The sequence below is a fragment of the Vicugna pacos genome, chromosome 1 (assembly GCF_048564905.1).
Source record: "Vicugna pacos chromosome 1, VicPac4, whole genome shotgun sequence".
Lineage (NCBI taxonomy): Eukaryota > Metazoa > Chordata > Mammalia > Artiodactyla > Camelidae > Vicugna > Vicugna pacos.
Genome location: NC_132987.1, coordinates 413,503 through 426,756, shown reverse-complemented (window position 1 = coordinate 426,756; position 13,254 = coordinate 413,503). Strand labels below are relative to the sequence as shown.

Genomic DNA, 13,254 nt, shown 5'->3' with positions numbered 1-13,254 from the left:
AAGCAATCTTTATCAGGAATAAAAACCCCTATGGAAATCGAAATGACAGGACGTTTCTAACTAAGTGAACATCCAGATCTGAACACAAACCTAAATCCTATCAGATCTCACTCGAAGGAGCTCTACAAAGGCCTGGGCAACCCTGGAGATTAGCTCTTTTGTTCCAAATGTTGGCTGAGCTAAGATCATCACACTAGGCAGGGAAGGAGAGAAGAGGAATGTCCACCTGGCAGCCTCCATCAGTTTTCTTCCAGCAACAAGGTGCCTCTAGGGCAGCCCCGCTAACAAGTCCCCCATAAGGAAAGCCGGCATCCACACTGCCCCTGCCGTCCCCAAGTAGCCCCGAAGCCCATATCCCAGCCTGTGAATTGTCTTCAAATGATCCCCCAGTTGGTGGCATCCTCCACCTCTTTCCCGCTACACACACACACAAAGCCACGACAGCCTTCCCAAAGCACAAATTTGATTACATCAACCCCACTTCAAACAGTTCAGAGGCTCCCTGGTAGAGTTCTAGCCCCACCCCAGACCCTGCTTGCCCAGCCTCATCTCAGTACATAGGTCCCCAGTGACCTCAGGAGCCCCCTGACCTGCTCCTACTTCCCACTTGCCTCCAGGTTCATTTTGACTGTTTCCCAAGGAAGCCTTCCCTCCCTCCAACCTCCACAATTTGTTCCTCTCTTCCTAGAACATTCTAGGCTAAGTCAACTTCTGACAATGCTAAGCTCTCAAGAAGCAAATACATTTTGCTTATTTATGTGGCTACACTCTCTCTCTCCTAGACTCACTGAAGTGCACGTGTTATGAATAAATGAATGACGGGTTGGATCTCAAAGGGACAGACATACCTGCTCTCGCCCGTCCCGACCCTTTTGTCTGTAGTATATCAGAAGCAAAACCAGAAGTACCTTTCCTGAGGGTCACATCTGTTGACACCCTTCACTGCCTACTGTGTCAGTTCTAGTAAAACTCAACTTCTTCCAAAGCCCTACACCCCGGACTCTCTCCAGTGTCCTCCCCAGCAGGGGCTCCCTCCACCCTGGACCGCACAGGGCACTCTCCCCGGGTCCCCACGCCAAAAGCCTCCAGGCATCTGCCCGGGCTGCACCTGCGACCTGAGCCACATTCTTGACTCCTTCTCTTGGCTAACTCTTACTCTGTCCTCACAACTGAATGTACAGCCCATTTCTTCCAGGAAGTCCTCTCTGATAATGTCCTTTAGGTCTTGACTGGGCTCTATCTATAGCAGCAGTACATGGTGACCAACTGGGTGTTTGCCCGCTCCTTTGAGACCACGAACACTTGGGAACCACGTGGGAAGGTGTGAGAGATTACAAGACAGGTGGGGGAAGCAAAAAGCAGAAATCACAGCCCAAGTCCCAAATTCAAGGATACTTTCTCAGAAAAAAGTATAAACTATTTCACACGTGTGCAATTTGGCTACTATTTTTGTGGCTTGTGGACAGCAAGAACTTGGTGTTCTAGCCCAAAACCCAGGTTACATGCAAAGAAATGTATATATTCTTATCCAAAGGATACCAGAGCTGCTCAACAACAGTTTTCAGTTAGAACTGAAAGGAAATTTGATAAAGGCAATCTCTCTCTCTCTCTTCTTTCTTTTCTGGAATCATATAATTTTAGAAGTATTTGCGTGACTAACAGACGTCTACAGCCCGTGATTCTGCACTGAAGTGTTTGGGGCTTAGGAAGCCCAGATTACATTCACTCTGTAAATGCAATCACACCAACACACTGATAGGTGCCGTGAGTGGTGGAGCTGATGTTCCAAAGCAGGCAACCTTATTTGGTAAGAGAACTCTAAATAGAAAGTAAGAAATGCAATGTCCTGTACTCAATTTCATTTGCTATATGGGCCATTAACTGATAGTATATTTTGACTAATGAAACCCAAAAATAATTTGTCAACGTCGATTTTCTTCATCTGACCGTTTTATGCTAACATCAGATATTAAACTCTCACTCCATATGGAAAGCTCAGGCCTATGCTGCAGCACAGTTACATCCCGAGGAAGAAAGCCGACCAAGGGAGAACTGGAGAGTTTCCCTTCAGAAGCTGCAAAGTCTGGTTTTGCACCTGTACACCATTTGCAACCACGTCATCATCAAATGAGTTAGACGTTACCTCTCTGGGGCGAAAATCACTGCGTGCTTCAGAACCATCAAAGAATGCTGAGCTTTGTGAAACAGTCCAGAAGCGCTTAAATCATACTTGTTCTGAAAGGCTCCAAATCTGACCCACTTCACCATTCCAGGTATAACAGGGAAGTACTGGAAACAGTAGAGAGAACATGCCCTTGAATTCTGACAAGGCCCTGCTTGAATCCTGCTACAGCATTTACTAGTCGCTAAATGGACCAATTCTTTAACCCCTCTGAGAAGGCTTCCCAATCCCCAAAAGGGGGCTGTCAGCGCCCACCTGGGAGGCATGGATGTGAATGCAACACGCAAGTAGGGCGGCCGACTGGTACCTGACACGGGGCCTGGCTAGTTTCCCTCCGCTGCCCTTTTCCCCCTTTAAACTTGCACTGTTCCCCCGGTAACGATCAAGCCCCCGGAACAGACTGCCCGTATCTTCTGTGTATCCCTGGATACATGCCTTACCCTTAGGAGGCCAGAAAAACAACTGCCTCCTCCCAAGTCACTAACAATGTTCTTAAGAGTCTGGGTATTTTTAACTCTATTTTTCAGGGAGACTATTCCAGAATTTTGCAAGCACCATTCTCCAGGTTGGCTCCCCTCCCAGTGCCCATCCCTTCTCACCTCAGATCCTCTGTCTGACTGCCTTCTGTTCATGGGAAAGCGAGTCCGGTAAGGTGGGGCTCCCTAGACCTCCCTCCCTCCCTCACAGGTGATTGTGACTAACTTCTCCCCATTCCTCACTGCAACTCTAGCATCTGAGGAGTCTACCCTCCCGTAGCCTACAGACTCTGCACCTTCCCAAGACGCACACGTGGCCAAGACCCTCCCTTCAGATTTCTTCCTGGCTGGCCCTGCCCAGCCCCTGGCCCCTTAAGGATAACTGGCATTGCTTTGAAAATGGCAAACGCCACTGACTGACACACCAAAGCTGTATGGTCTGGGCTTTCCTCCAACCAAGACACAGCCCTGCCCCCCCTCAGCCTCAGTCTGCAGCTCTCGAGATGATCTAATTCACATGCAAGGCTGTGAACACCAGCTAAGAATGACGACTCCCAACGTGTATCTCTAGTCCGGCTCCTTCACCTGAGCCCCAGGCTCATCGACCCGAGTTCCTCTTTGAAGTCCTAATTTGGATGACAAATGGCATCTTAAAAATGCCTCATGTCCACCATTTACTCTAGAATTCCATTCCTGGCAGGTATCTCCCAGACTCCCCATTTTAGTAACAGCCCCAGCACCCACCGAGATGTCTGAGGCCACATTCAATTTCCACTGTTCCCTCCCCCAGGCCCTGCCCTGGAATCAGTCCTGTTATTTCCATCAATAAGCCCATCTCAACTGTAGTTCTGTAGGGACCATGGCCGGAAACACACAAGCTCACAGCATGGTGCACTAACAGTCCTCCGTAGGGTGCTCCCTGGAGGGGGAGGCATCTCCTGCCGCTGTTCACCTCAGAAGGCAGTGGATTCTCACACAGGATGTCCAGGAGAAGGGACTCAAGGTTCTCCCATGGTCTGAGCTTTGAAGGGCCCGAGGTCTGGGGGAGCTCCTAATTAGCAGACACACTTGCCAATGAGCAGATGAGGATGGGGGAACCCACGCAAGGCTGTTATCACTTCAACTCATGGGCTCTCAGGAGCCACGGGAAAGGCCTGTGTCCAGTGTACAGCCCAGCCATCACAGATCCCAGCCTGCAGTTGCCAACCCGGACAGCCTAGACTCCATCTACTTGCGACACTTACTTCTGTTCTGTTCCCCACCCAGAATGTGATGGACTCATTCAGATATTCTGGCCTGTCTCAAGCGAGACAAATTCAGTGAAAAATGAAGTGTCCACATTTGGACCAGAGCATGAAAGGAGAAACAAGGCCTCATGGTCATCATGATGGTGGTGGCCAAACCCTTCCACCGGGTGAGATGAACCATGGTGAGGGTGAGAATCCAGGGTCCTAGGTCGGCCAAATCATCTTCCTTCACGGTTGTCTGGGGTGTTGGAGACTGACTACCACAAACTAACGACACGGCTGTCAGTGGTGGATGTCAGCTGCAACAGAAACGGATTCAACTCTTTACTGCCAACATGGGTTAAAAGTAAAGGCCGGGGCAGGGAGGTCTGCACGGCTGCTGAGGCAAACCACAGACCCAGCTCTGAATGCCCACTGGCTGGAGCAGAGAGGAAGCTACGGCCCTTTTAGCTGTCCCTGTGTCCAACAGATCCAGGTGAGCCAGCTACTTAGGAGAAGGTCATGTTGTCCTGATACCCAGAAAAACCAGCCTCGTAAAGGGAACAAATAGTGTCATGGATTTTAGACCCAATTCTGCCCCTTTATGAAGGCAAAGTAAAGTAAATGGCACGGGGAAGTTGAATGCAAAAAAAAAAAAATTAAAGAACCAAACGGTGACCGCTTCCTCCAACAGCGTCCCCTGCAGCTGTCACCTCCGTGGCGGCCACTTCCTCACCAGTGACCGCCGGCCAGGAAGCGCCGTCACGCACGTCACACAGCGACAGCCAGGAACCGCGTGCCAAGCACGTTTGTGTAAAAGCAGGAATCGAGTATAATGCTGCAGAGTTTGACCTTACAAGTTTAAATACTCCATGAAAAGAATCCCTGAGCAGCCGACAAAATCAATTCGCATCTTACTTCTTCAAAACAATCAAACAAATTTAATAAGGGCACATTTGTCACCAAATAAAAGGAGGACCAAACATGTTCCTCAAAAGCAAGGATTTCAACAGGTATCAAACACCAGTGGGTGATGGGCTAACAAAGCAAATATTCCAAAAAATTAGAAAATAAAAAATGACTAAGATAATAGATGGATCAAAACAGCTGTTAAGTTGTTGCTTTTTAAAGCGATGGAGACTGTACGGAGGGCAATCTGGCTATTTCCAATGCAGGGTGTGCACAGCCCACATTTTCAGAAGCAACAACATGCTCACTGGGCAGTACAAGTGAAAAAGGAGTAAAGAAAAAGGAAAAGAGGAACAAGGGAAAATTAGAATCACACAAGAACAAAAATGATTTTGACTGCATGTACAAGAATTTATGTGAGTGTGTGAGGCCAGGGACACGGGGATGGTGAGGCCCAACCTCACCTCCTGCTCAAGGGAAAGCAGGGGCCTGAGGGCAGCGGCGCTGCCGGGGGACCACAACGTGTTCAGCTCCCCTAACCAAAATTCGACCTACAAGCGTCTAGGCAGCTTTTGAGCTACAAATTGTTGTCGCATTTCAGTCTGGACCGTTTTACTCACTTCCACCAAGAGTAGCAGGAGAGAATGAGGCTCTGCTCCTGCACCAAAGCATTGTTTAAAAAATTAATGACTGTGGAATAGTAAAAGAAACAATGGAGTAAAAGTGACTGGAGGAGAATGTGCTTGACCCTAGCTCACTGGCCGCGTTATCTCAATGACGTTCAGATGCTGGCTGAGCCCTTATGGTATCACAATAGACAGACCCACAAGGAGGCAGGTTTAATGTGCTGAACCACTGTGGGCTAAGTACACATCCGGCTACTCCGCCAAGTCCCAAGGGCAGACTTCAAAAGGCAAAAACAAGCTGGCATTCTCTGGTGGGTCTGCAGACTCAGAGACAAGCATTTGTTGAGCAAAAATGTCACCAGTGCCTCCTATGACAAAAGAAGTGGCACTGGCGTGGGGGCTGGGGCAGGGCTCCAGGCTTCCACTGCTCACTCACCACTCTGTCCAGGGGGAGAAGGTGGTCCCTGCTTAGGTTTCGCTGATGCACCTACCTTGACTAATGTCTGGGGCCTCAGCAGGAGTTGACAGGTGAGGTGAACAGAGCCAGACTCTGTGTAGCACGGTGCTGGGAGCTATGCCCTCAGCAGTGCCCAGGCTCCTAAACATGTCAACTCATCTCCAAGAAGCAGATGGGGAGTGCGGGCATGTAGATCACAGGGCCCTGTGAGGACAAGTACAGATCATGGCCACGACATGCCTCTCCTCTTCCTTAAGCCATAGAGGTATTTCCGGGGAGGAACAGAAATTTCATCCAGAGCCTGCTAGGTGGGCTCTCGCAGGTGGGACTAGTGTCCCCTGTGCTTCTCACTCACAGGGCTGGTCTAGACATTCTTTTAATTAATTCTCTAGCATCTTCTCCTCCAACTTACCAACAACCAGAAAGTAGGATCTGATCTTAGGTAAGCTCAAGAATCACAGAGCACCACCTCCAAAGCGGGCCCGGTAGCACATGCCAGGTCTTCTGACCGCCACCTGTGGGACCACCATGAGCCCTCTCCAGACTCAAGGACCGAGGCCGTAGGCCGGGGGGACACAGCTTCCCTCACTCACCCCAGCAAAGGGGGACCACGTCTCGGCAAAGGCATCTCACCCTCTTCAGCCCGAGGGACAACACGATAGATATATGGGGAAACACAGCAGAAGGTGGGGGGTAGGCAGCCCAGAAGAGCTCATCTGTACTTCCGAGGCAAAGTGGGGCCATTGACTTAATCACAGGGACAAAGTGGGAATGAACATTTCCCTGCTCTGTCCCATACACCGTGATACGCCATTCCCTGCATAAGGAGTTCATTAGGAAGTCCCTGGCGGTGTTTCTGATGTCCTAACTTGGCATGGTGGCTGTCGGGCAGGAAGAGACGGCCTGAGCTGAAAAGGTGCTGGGCCTGGGAGGCAGGTGACAGCGGCTCCAGCCGCAGCTCAACCAGCGCCTCGTTCTGCCTCTCGGGGCTCAGCATCTCATCTATAAGCAAAGGGATGAGCATGTACCAGGACAGGCTGCCCAACAGAAATGAAATGAGAGCCATGTAAAGAAAGTTTCCCAGTTGCCACGTTTAAAATTTGAAACAAAGAAACAAACCAACAAACAAAAAACAAATACTAGAATGTGATTTTAAGAACAGATCTTACTTAATCTACTGTATGTAAAATACTATTATTTTGACATATAATCAATATAGGAAGTAAAGAGATAGTTTATGTACTTTTACTAGACAAGCCTCAGCGTCTGATGTGCATTTGACCTACAGCACACCTCAGCTCAGTCCAGCCTCCTCCCCAGTGCTCCTAGCATCAGTGGCTTTGGCTACTTTATTGGACAGCAACTCCAGGGGTCCCACCATGGTCCTGGCTGTAAAGCGGGAGTAAGTGTCCACACTAACCCTAAAAGGATCTCTCTGAAATAAAGGCGGATTCACTTTGAAATGTCTGGAAACCGGCGGGCTGCACCTCCCTCCCCCCTTGGCTACAAGATTGACTTCTTCCTTGCTGATCCCTTTCTGGATGTAGGGAAGCAATCCAGCACACAGCCAAGGTGGACTGGCTTCCAGGTAAACTTACCTGCTGTCTGTGTCCAGTCCCATGAAGTCCTCCTTCTCAAACGGGATGCAGGGGAGGGGGATCTTGTCCCCAGAATTCTTGGGGCCACCATCCAGCCACTTGGACTTGAGCAAGATGAAGAGTGACTCAGTGAAGTCCTCGATCCTCTTCTCCACCACCCTGCAGTACTCTTAGATTGAAGGCAACGTCGGTGCGCGTCTGCTCGGCTACCTCCCCATGCTGCACAAAGACAAAAAGCTGAGAGTCATTAAGCGATGTGCCATACAGCTCCTCTGCATGTGGAGCTTCTCGAAGGCCTTGGCAGAGAGACATTCGGTAATGGTGACAAGGCCCACGACCTTGGGGTGTTTCTGGAAGACGCTCCACCGATTCTCGGGCACATAGCGGTGCCTGTAGTGGATACAGAGTGTCCACTGGGAGCCACAAGGGCTGATATGGCTCACCGAGGTGAGTAGCTGATAGATGCAAAAGAAATTCTCCTCTGAGATGATCTCTATGGATTGGACCACAACGGGACGAGTCTGGTGGTCCTCAGCACACTGCACGTAGTCAGGGATGCTCATGTTGCAGGCCCTGCCGAGAGGGGAGAGGAGATCGAGGTACATTCTCTGCTGTGTGCTACGGGCCCATCTGGGTTGCGGTGACCTGGTGTGTACCAGCCAGAAGACAAAGGAAGCCAAAGCAAATCCAAGGGTACAGTTTGTCCTCAGAGTCTGCATATGGCTACTGTAGCTCGATCACATTACCCAGCTTTTGGTCTAGGCTTCCTGCCTCTGCAGAGAAAGGTCATTTCTTATTTTCTATTTCCAAGCACCTAGCAAGGCCCTGATGCAAAGTCACTGCTCAAAAATGCTGAATAAAGAAATGAACAAAGGAAATGCTTCCCCAACCCCCTTCAGCAGAATATAAAGAAAAGGACCACAGTAGGATCAAAAGATCTGGATTCCTATTCAATTTATTTGAACTCCTAAGCTTCATAATAATGGATAAGAAAACTTGCCTTGGGGTAGAGGGTACTGTTCATTGGTAGAGCATATGCTTAGCATGTACGAGGTCCTGGGTTCAAACCCCAGTACCTCATTTTAAAAATGAAACAAGTAAATACACCTAATTACCCAGATGAAAAAGTATTTTTTAATTCAAAAGTCAAAAAACACCTTGCAATTGACACAACATTGTAAACTTGACTATACTTCAATTAAAAAAAAAAGCCTTGCCTTACAAGAATATATCTGGATTACGGATGTTTGAAAATTTAAAATGCATAGGGTACCACCTGCATAAAAGGAGGTGACTGTACACATGTTCTATCCCTCCTTTATGAGTTATACTTCCTTTGGGGGGGTTACAACCTCTCAGAGCTAATTTTCTCAGATTAAAATATATAAACATTACCTGATTCTCAGTACTGCTGAAGAATCAGATAACTCTATGAAAGCATCTGACCCACAGAGTTTTCTCAATAAATGTTTGTTGAATGAATGAATAAACAAGCAAAGTGAATGCTGCTCCCTGCCACAAACCATCATAATGGTACTGCCTGGAAATCCCAAGCCCACGTTCACCCGACTCTGCATTAACAATGTGGGTGACCTGGACAGGCCTGTGTGCTTCTCGAAGCCCCAGTTTAATCGTGAATAGAAATAAGGGCAATAACACAAACCTCAAATTGTTAGTGAGTCAATAATGAATTGTACCCCAACACTGCAAGATGGAACCATTAAGAAAACTGGGCAAAGGGTCCATAGGCCCTCTCCATATAATCTCTTACTACCACATGGGAATCTACATTACATCTCAAAATTAAAAGTCTAATATTTTAAAGAGGTTATCGAGGTTAGGTGAGCTCACTGTCTCAAATAAGGAACACACAGTACAAATAGGACAATGCCCAGCTCATGAGATACACTCAGTTAACATTCCCACTGAGCCCACTAGTCCCTCCAACTTCAGAGCAAGAGGATGGGTCCTCGTGGCAACAGGCCACAGCACCTGAAGCTAACAAAGCTAATGGTGTCCACTTAAAAGAGCCCCTGTCACCACCCTTGTTCTAATTTTCTATTTGTAATTTTTTTCTTTTCATTAAATTGGAACTCCAAATTGCATAGAATTCTTACCAGATATCATGATGGCAGCCCTTCAAAACCTGACCACAGAGATCATGAGGGCAGCCCTTCTTGGTGAAACAATAAAATGAAAAGCCATTTCCACAAGACCTCTGTGTAAATCTACTAGGGAACTTCATCCTGGACTGAGGAAGAGGACTGGGGAGTAGGGGGTAAACTGGGACACGGAGAAATATGGGCCACCTGTCCCACAATGGACTTTAGACTCACCCTCACCCTCCAGGAACGTCTAAATACACACAGACAGAGTGCTATGGACAAGAATTTTTTTTAAACAAATCCCTGAATCCCTAGCAGATCTTGTTTCTACCGAGACACAAATGTCTTATTTGTATAATGTTTCACAGAAGCCTTAAAATATTATCACCCCAACTTGACACATCAAGAAACTGAGGTAGAGAAGTTTATCACATTCTACAAGATTAGAGAGAGGCCACGTCAGTCACCGTATTTAAATCCAAGTCCCTGCTCCGTTGCTCACACTAGAAAGTGTGACATACTGCCCCTTTCCTGCCCTCTCCCTGCAATAAATCTCTGAAGAGTCTTTTCTGTGTCACCTGCAATCAAAATCACATCAATTTTTCACAAAGAGCTATGTCACTCCTTGGAGGACATACCAAAATCTAAAGGGTTGGGTTGAGAGGAGATATTTGCATTTTCTGTTTCTCAAAGGAAACATGGCTTTAAAAGAAACTGAAAAGTATTTATCTAGTCTAAGCGCTCATTGTGCACAGAAAGAAACGGAGGCTCAGAGGAGAAGAGGAAAGGGCGTTATTAACAAATATTGCCTCAGTGCAGCACCAAGCCAGCCCTGGGCACTTCTGGGGGAGGATCTGGAAGGCCCAGGAGAATGAGTGTTAGAAAATAGAAAGAGAAGAAGAATATAAGGCCCCGTCTCTACACCACCATACCATGAATTTCCACCAAATTACCCAGTATGGGTGCAGCCAATATTAAGGTTCTCTAAACAGGTTATTGAAACCTGGAATTCTCAACCATAGTGGAAATTCCAGCATTTACTGTGCTTTTTTCCCAGTTCAATCATCAATTCAGTGGGCACTCTGTACCAGGGACTACACGAGACCTGGAGTTCTCCCAAATAAAGATCTCTATTACCACGTGTGCAAACCACATAAAGGCCACCAGAAGAAAAGCGCCCACAGATAAGATGGAATTACTGAAACTGAAAGCAGCCAAAGAGCATATATTACTAGGAAAAATGGTGCTCCTATAAATGGACTCATGGACATAGAAAGCAAACTGTATTTAGCAGGCAGGAAAGGAGGGATTAACAGATACAAATTAGTAAATATAAAATAAATGACAAGGACCTGCTATATAACACAGGGAACTATATTCAATTTCTTGTAATGAGTTATACTAAAAACAATCTAAAACATATATATACATATGCATATGTTTATAACTGAATCTCTGCTGTACACCTGAAACTAACATTGTAAATTGACTACACTTAAATAAAAAATAATTTAAAAAATAAGTAAAAATAAAAGCAACGCCATTAAGAAAAAATAAAAGAACACTCTAATCCCCTTAGCTGTAGGTGGTGGAGAATTCTGGTTGCAAACACCAAGTCCACTGGATCACTCCAGCAATGGCTGTCACTCTTTCTGACCATCAGAGAGTCACTTGTTTCACTGAGGTTTCTTTTCTCTTCTGTGAAAGGCTACAGCTGCAACTAACGATGTATAGAATCTCATCATTCACAAGCCCAACAAGTAGTGAGGACTTCCCATGGGCCAGGCTCTGGACAGAGGAAAATATAGGGTCCGAAATATATTCATGGGTAGAAGAAGTTTGTGCCATAAAGACGTTAATTCTTCCTGTTTTGATAGACAGATTCATTGCAATTCTGATTAGAATTCCTACCAGATTTTTCTTGGAATGTAACAAGTGAATTTATGGTCAAGATTAGCCAAGAAATTTCTTTAGAACCACCACTGGGGAGGGGTGGATAGGTCATTTATTTCCACTGCTCTTTCTGAAGTGATAAAAACGTTCTGGAATAATAATGGTTGCACAACTGTGAATATGCTAAAAGCTGCTGAATTGTACCATTTAAATGGATGGAATTCATGGTGTGTGAACTATATCACAATAACGCTGTTATATGAAAAAATATTTCTTGACAAATATTTTTCTTTTTATACCACTAGTCTGTCCCACAATTTAAGAAAAACAAAAAACCAATACAAACCAAACTGTGCCAGGAGTTCTTTAGGACTGCAATATCCCTGGGTCTCCAAGGCCTCTGGTGATGCTGTTCCTGTTAACACACACTAGCTGGGCTGGGCTAGTTAGGGACTGTAACTGTCTTTTTAAAATCGACGGTCACACGTTTCACCCTTGGAGAGGGAAGGAAGGAGGATATCACAGCTTCATGCCTTCAGCTCATTTTTAACAGAACCAAGCCCTGCTTTCACCACTGTTAATCCCTCTCACTATAAAAACACGTGACATCAACAAGCACCGCCATCATAACACCTGAAAGTGTTCAAGGTACTTACCTGCGGCAGAAACACTGAGGGAGGAGACAGAAGCTTGCTCAGCACTGATGCTCCCTTTTCCCGACTCCACCAGGTGAAGCTGGGCGCTACAGCCAGAGGCTCTCAGCCCGGGGAGCAGCACACACGCCACTGAGCTGGTCCTGAGGGAGGGTGAAAGGGAAAGGAGGGCAGCCCTAGGGGGGAGGGAAAGGGGGGGTGCGGGCTGCAGCCCCGCTCGGAGGCCAGCCCCAGCACCAGCATAAGCCGCCCGCTCCCGTCCAGGTCCGCAGACCACGCCCGCCCGGGAAACAGCCCGCCCATTGGTGGGGACGGGCAGGCGGCCGAGGAGAGGAAGCCCGGGAGGAGAGGACTCGCGGGCGGGAGAGGGGAAGGGGACGCCAGCCGTGGACTGAGGGGATCCCGGCTGCGTGAGAGGTGGCAGGCGCACACCTGGACCTGGACAGCTGTGGCCGGGGCGCCGGGGCAGGTGGTGCTGTCAGAAGGGTCTGGCCAGAGAAATTCAGCTGAACACGGGCTGACTGGCCCCCTTGGGGGCTGTGAAAGGCGGATCACCCTCCCGAAGCCGCCTGAACCCTTTCCCGGGAGCCCCCCACCTTGCACTTCCACAGCCAGAAGCCCCGGCCCCAGGCAGGAACCAAAGGCCTAATGGGCGACAGAGTTGAGAAGCATTTGGGGCCAATCACCGGCTCGGACATGGAGCTTCGAACCAGCGGACCACCAGGCACCGACAGCGCATGCGCAGGAGGGACATGGATCCTCTCTGGATTCTGCGAGAGAAGGTGGGACAGCGAGGGAGGGAGAAGATGGGAGCGGGTGGAGAAGAGGGTAAAAGTGGAGGGATACAGATGGACAGGAAGAGCAGAGAAGGGATGGGTCTGGATAGGGGAGTGTCGTAGCGGAGTTGGAGAGAAAAAGTTTTACCTCTAGGGCACCCTGAGATGGCAGACCTACCTCTGTACCCTTCTGTAACCGTTCAAGTCCCGCAGCTCATGTTTTACCTCCCTGATCCAGCCCTCCATCAGATGCTTCTGCAGAAACACTACGGGGATCACACCCGTTGCCCCCATGCGGAGCTGGGTTTTCTGTTGCTCTGAGAACCAAGCACCCGCAGGTGTTGTCGCTCAGA

At 48.1% G+C, this 13,254-nt stretch overlaps 1 protein-coding gene across 3 annotated transcripts in view; it reads right to left on the bottom strand.

The window, feature by feature from the left end:
* The window catches only part of LOC140699109 (trafficking protein particle complex subunit 9-like), a 169,180-nt gene extending 156,776 nt beyond the window's left edge, over positions 1-12,404 (bottom strand). For all 3 annotated transcript variants that reach the window (XR_012077130.1, XR_012077119.1, XR_012077121.1), the window contains exons 1-2: positions 12,129-12,404; positions 7,475-7,693 (exon numbers count right to left, since the gene is read on the bottom strand). The gene's annotated coding sequence lies outside the window, so the exon portion shown is untranslated. The remainder of the gene's footprint in view (positions 1-7,474; positions 7,694-12,128) is intronic.
* Between the last annotated feature and the right edge of the window lie 850 nt (positions 12,405-13,254).